Genomic DNA, 6,338 nt, shown 5'->3' with positions numbered 1-6,338 from the left:
ATTTGCACCCCATTAGAGAAGCAGGTTAGCAGATGTGTGAGAATCTCTCCCACATGAACATCCTCACCCACTCACACACACACACACTCCTGACAGCCCCCATTATGAGCTGAGAAAGTGGGATCTGCATCTCAATACTTGCACAGGAAACACTAGTTTGCACTGCTGATCTGCCTGATCCCGGTTTGGCACTTCTTTCGTGTCTTTGTGCCTGCCTGTCCCTCACTTGTCCCACCCTTTTCCTCTTTTTTTTCCTCTAATTCTCGATAATCCAGTCTCTTCATTTGACAGAAGCTTTCTTCTTCCTCGGGCCCCCTATAGTTCTCCATTTTTCTCCAGTCTCACCAGGGTTATCTCAGCTGATAAAGTCTAGTCTGTCATTTATGTGACTTTCATTGCCTTCCTTCCTGGCCTGTCATTCTTAAATCTTGCCGCACAGTGTTTCCGTCAGTCCTGGGTTACTTCTGTGTGACGTCTCTGTATCCTGTGGGGACTGAATCAGCGCCAGCATCTATTATGGTGGGAGAGGGGGAAGATGGATAGATCAATGTGTCGAAGGTGTATGCAGACGGAGGTAGTGAGTGTCAGGGTGGGTGAATACATGTATGGATCTGTGGGTGGCTGGTGATTGGTAGGTGTATTGATTCGTCTCTTCTTCTAGTGAATTGACAGTTTTACCATTGGTGTAATGGCAATGTGACACATTTCAGAAGGTTTTAATGGGTTCTGGTGTGCTCTTGTTGGCTTCGACAGCTCTCAATCTGCTTGCAGTGTAGTTTTTTTTTTTTGCCACCAACCCAAGGATAGTGAAAGGATGATTTCTTACTAAAGACCATCAGAAATAACAGATATAATAGCAAAGACTAGTGAGGTTGAGGCAGGATGTTGATTATCCCGAGAAACCTCTGCTTTTTAAAAAATGTCAATGCAAAACATAATTTTTCTTAAACAAACCTCATATTTAAGCAATGGGACAATAGAAGATTAAATGGAGACATATTTATGAACATAGCAGTAATAGAAGTGGAGCAGATGGTTGAATGACAAAGGTCTCTGAGACAGAGAGTGTGTTTGGATTGATAGTGAGCATGTATTGATGTAGGGAGATGGAGGGATGGATGGTGGGAGTGCAGAGTGATGTGCGTGGAGGATGGGGGTAGACAGAGGACAGAAGGCCTGTGCTAAAGCCTGATATTCTCCCTGGGGGACCCTGCAGTGTGTAGGTCAACCCCAGGGGGTGTGTGAGGGTGGGCCTCGGGCTGCAGAGGAGAATGTGAGGGCTTGGCCTTAGGTTGGGCCTACCAGAGAGTGCAGCACCCTCCACTCCCTTATTTACTGCCTGAAATGCCAGTACAGATGGCCATGTGTCAAGGATGGGGGCTGCAGGATTAAGGTTGGGACTGAGGCCAAAGATGGAGAGAACCACAGAGTTGGATGTTTTACTACAACATCGTCATTTGAGAATATGAAAACCCAGCAGAGCAAGTTCAGAAGACTCATACAGAATAACCAAAGCTGTCAAGCTGAATTTAAACATGTGAAAGACAGCTCGCCTGACTTGGTGTTACTGTAAAAATAAGCAAAAGAAATACAAAGACTCAGCTGTGAGCGGTCCATTTTTCAGATCTGATGAGATGACATTAACAGCAGCAGTGGTGTGCTAACTAGGAGAAATGGTCGTGTGCTCTGTGGCTTGGCTTGAGTGTTCTATCAGATGGCTGCCTCTCGGGGTGGGGGCAGTCTGGACTGAACCTCCATGGTGACCTCTGATTGATTAAGAGGCCATTTCTGGCACTTGTCTGGCCTGGGGCACCATTTGTCACCTGACTGTGCAGTCCTGTTGAGAACCTTCGTGTCCTCCAATCTAGGCCTTCATTCAGACCTTTTTCTCTAAATCCCCAACTCAGCCGTATCCACCGGGGCCACCCATGTCAAAAATCTGTTCACTCACTCTGGTGCTCAGCCTTTTGGATTAGAGTAAACACCAAATGGCAAGTTAAAACATAACCAAATACACTACACATGAAACACTTTCTCTGCAAGTGATACCAGACTGCTTTGTCTTTGGCTGCTGTTTTTTTGTTTTTTAATTTACAGTCAGAATTAAATACATTTTTTATCAAGGAATCACCATATAGGCTTTTTCATTTGTGTTGGTTTTGAGTGATGTACTAATTACCAAAAAGGAAAAAAAAAAAGGTATTTATTTTTCTTCTGTGAGAGCAAGTGATTCCGTATGTCAGTTGCTTTGTGTTGTGATTTGAATTGCAGGTGATTACAGGTTTGCCATCACTACAATTGGACCATGAAAGAACACCATCCAGACCCCCTCCTTTGCATAATTATAATGTAGAACTAACAAAGCTCCGAGTGTACTTGAGATGCTGATGACTCAGCGGGTGTTGATATAAGGTTTATCTGATATCGCCATGTTGGTGTTGTTCCTACAACATCATAATTAATGTTGCTGCAGGACCATCATAGCTACTGACCAAAATAAGCCTGCAAGTCTGCATAGGGTGCAGGTCATGGTGGATTGAAAGGGTCAAGCACAGGACTTTGTTAGTTTGTTTGTGTCCTGTGTGAAACTTATTGTTGACTTGTTATTTTTAGACTTCGTTCACTTATTATTTTCAGTTTTCTGTTGCAGTTTGGTTGCACTGAAGCATCAAGTGCTAATGTTAGAAAGCTAGGCTAACTAGCCTGCACTTTGCCAGTGGAAGGCACAATGCATTCTCCCTAAAGTTTAATATTGTAAAGGCACAGATGTCCGTGCTCCAGTCAGTCGTGCACCACAGACGCTGACGCCACGTCACTAGCATCACCGGCCCTCAAGGGTCGACCACCTGCTGCCGTGGGAAAGGTCCAGCCAGGAAGGAAGCGTTGATGCTGTCCACACAAATACGACCGAAAACTGTTTTTCTGCTTTTTTAAAAAAGGGAAAAATAAGCACAATGGCTCATGTGTTATTTTTATTTTCTTTTTTATTTTCTTACACAAAAAAGTCAGCAGAGTGAAGAACTAAAAGTTCAGTTTGACTTTAAGTAAAGAACAGTTCATAAGTGTTTGGATCCAAATGTCAAACTTACATTATTGCCCCACTTTAGGTGGGCTGCATGTCACAGTTTGTTGATTTGATGATTATGTCATCCAATTTGCATCGTCAGCTGCTTTTATAGAAAATTCATCTCAACCAGAGGTCAGAGGAAGGTGACAAGTTTTACAGCCAACAGTTTAATGCACTGACTGGAAGTAGGGTTGAAGCATCTATCTGTAATTTGCAGTGAAATGACCTGTGCTCTGCACACATTGCTCCTTCAGCTTTCTTTTTTATATGAGATTATTTTGCAGATGAGGGAAAGAGGGAAGCAAATCTATTTTGTCGTAACTTGTTTTCTGCTCTAAATTTAAGGAAATTACGGTATCTAGTTTGCTTTGATGAAATCCCGATGACTGCCACATTTACTCAGGGAAATGCACGGAAAGGTATGAAATAAATTCTGATATAATGTAATTGTGTTTATTAGAGTTTTCTTGGGGAAAATGAGAATGCTAATCATATTCATAGCCAGTGCTGTGGGTAATTTGGAGCCTGCGATAAGCTACCATATCAGTGTGAACTGCTGATGATTGAGTGACACACATGACATTTTCATCTCATTATTTATTGATCCCATTTCAGTTCCCATCTAAATGTTTTAATCTGCTCGGGGATGGAGGCGCTCACGTAAGAGAGTTATATGAAATGTTCCTGGATTTGAGCCGATGGTGACACAGTTGCCCTCTGTTTCATGTATAAAATGAATGACGATGTGAATATAATGCAATGCCACCTTGACACCATTAGGACAACGCTTCCACCAATTAAGGGTAATACTCCTGGCCTAAGCCTAACACTGACATTCACTTGGTGTGGGAGGGAGCCCATTGTTAGGGGGCAAAAGTTTTATTACTCCTGATAATGATAATAAATGCCTCCACCCACACACTATGCCCTTCATTATAGCATTGATCCCATCACATCTCTGCGAAAATCCATCACTGTAGCTCCGTTAATGAATGCTCCAAACATAGCAGTCAACCGCACGGATGATCCAAGACCTTGTCACGTTCACAGTAATGAAGTTAATGAGCTAACGGAGCAGTCGACATTTTCAGGAAGGAAGGATATGACTTTATTTAGTGTCGAAGAGGATAGAAGTGGGATTTAACAGGCTGAGGTGGAAGTGTGAACAGGAAAGGAAGAGCCACAGAGGTTGCTCCGTTCACACGCTCCGACGGGTACGGGTCTATTCTTATGTGAGCTCCCTCTGGCACACATACATAGACAGCCATGCACACCACAGACACACACACACACATGCAGACAGGTGCCATGTGTGGCACTGACTGTATGGTGAACAGCTGTGTGTAGGAGCTTGTGCTGGGTGCGCTGGGAGATAGCTGTTGCATTCTCCGACCTTACCACCGGATGCAGCATTTGACATAGACAGACAGACAGACACACACATGGGGGGCAGCTGCAAGGTGCCATTCAAGGGCCCCAAAGCCAACTGCACCCGCCCACACAAAACTCACTGTCTCCAGCATGATATTCTGCCTTTGAATTACAGCCAGATGACCCTGCCTCTGTTGCACATCACAAAACTGTAGGAATATCCTGTATCTGTAAGTGCTCTGCCAAAGGTCTGACTCCAACCAGTCCCACAACCTGCTAATGGGAGCACTTAAACCACAACTGCTGGCACAAATATTTACCTACCCCCTTACCCAGTCATAAGCCCCAGCATCAAACCCTGACCCACCTCCCATCCTGGCTGTCAGTTGCCAGCTAAGTCCTCCTTGGGGCTCGGAGGCTATCAGGGATTTAAGGGAAAAGCCCTTTATCCAGGGACTTTCTCTATGGGCTGGGGCAAGCAAATGTCTCATGTCAGCAAAACGCCATAAATGCTGCAAATGTCATCTTTTCTGCCGCTCAGAGGTGGCAAACAAACTTTTCTGAGAGAGCAAACACATGGCATATAGTTTATGAGAGAAGCAAATCATTCTAGGGATTGTGGGGCGAGTGCTTAATTTGCTCTTTATAGAGATTTATATTTATTTTTATTCTACATCTGTCTTTGTACACATGCATTTTCATATCCTTGCACGCACTGCAGTGGGTGCGTAAAGGTTATGCTGGTGGGATGTGATGCTACATGCTGATTAACCCTTAGGTGGATTGTATGGGCTAATCTGGGGAATTAAGGTCCCAGCCCTCAGGAATGCCACTGGCTTCCAGATCCAGACCAGGTGTCCACACATAGTCAGCTGGGGGCCAAGGTGTGGGGGTGTTGCTTGTAAGGGAGGAAATGACAAGAATGGCCTCACCTGCATGACAATAGCAAATGCTGAGTTTTACAAGGAGGACCAGTATGCTGGAATTCACTGGGCCGTCCTCATTTACATCAACTGTTCATGTGCACGCAGATGCTTTCAACTGCGGAGCAAATGTTAATGCTCACACCCACATCATGCCTGCTTATGCTCTCTCATACCAAACACACAATTCCTCACTGTGGACTCTGCACACTGTACCAGCTCCATTTACGCTTTTATCAGTTGTGCCATTACTCTTTGCCTGATCCAGCGTGTACAGACAGAGTCCAGTACGTTTGTGCAATACGGGAACAGGCTGACGTACTGTGTTATGATTAGCAGGAATATTGCATGAAAATGCTGAGTCTCCCACCATTTTACTGTTGTTGGACATATCTGGCTTGGCTTTGCTTTATGTCCAGTTGGTTCTGACACACCTTATCACAGAACAGCCCAATTGTGGTGAGTGAGAGATGGAGCCAGCGTCACCTGTCCCTTTAATAAAGGTGGCATTAGGAGAGACAGCAGGGAGGAGAGCAGCTGGAGAAGGTAATCCCGTCTCTCCAGGTCAACCACCAGACAAGCTGTAGCAGGCCCCACTAACTCTAGCCTAATTAACACACACCAGCAGGGAAATCGTTCCCTCTCAGCCCCATATAGCAGCACACACACAGTTCTCCAGACAGCCATCGCAGGGTTAATTCTTTCCAGTCTCTACACTTGGGGATTTGACCAGCTCCAACATGCTTCGGCTGCTGCTTCCCGGCTTCTGTGTCACACCTCCTCGGGCGATCAAGAGATAGATGAGTAGATGGGATTAGCTAGAATGCAAGATTCAGATTTTATGTGAAAGTTTCATGCACATGTGTCAGCAATCTACGTCAGTGCTGTTTTGTCAGTGCCACACCGAATTCACAAACACCCTGCGGTCAGCCTTAAAAAGTAATTTCACCAAATTTCTAAAAAACATTAGAAGCTAC

This window comes from Chaetodon auriga, chromosome 1 (assembly GCF_051107435.1).
Source record: "Chaetodon auriga isolate fChaAug3 chromosome 1, fChaAug3.hap1, whole genome shotgun sequence".
In the NCBI taxonomy this organism is placed as follows: domain Eukaryota; kingdom Metazoa; phylum Chordata; class Actinopteri; order Chaetodontiformes; family Chaetodontidae; genus Chaetodon; species Chaetodon auriga.
The sequence above is the reverse complement of the archived record's forward strand: the minus strand, read 5'-3'. Positions refer to the sequence as shown.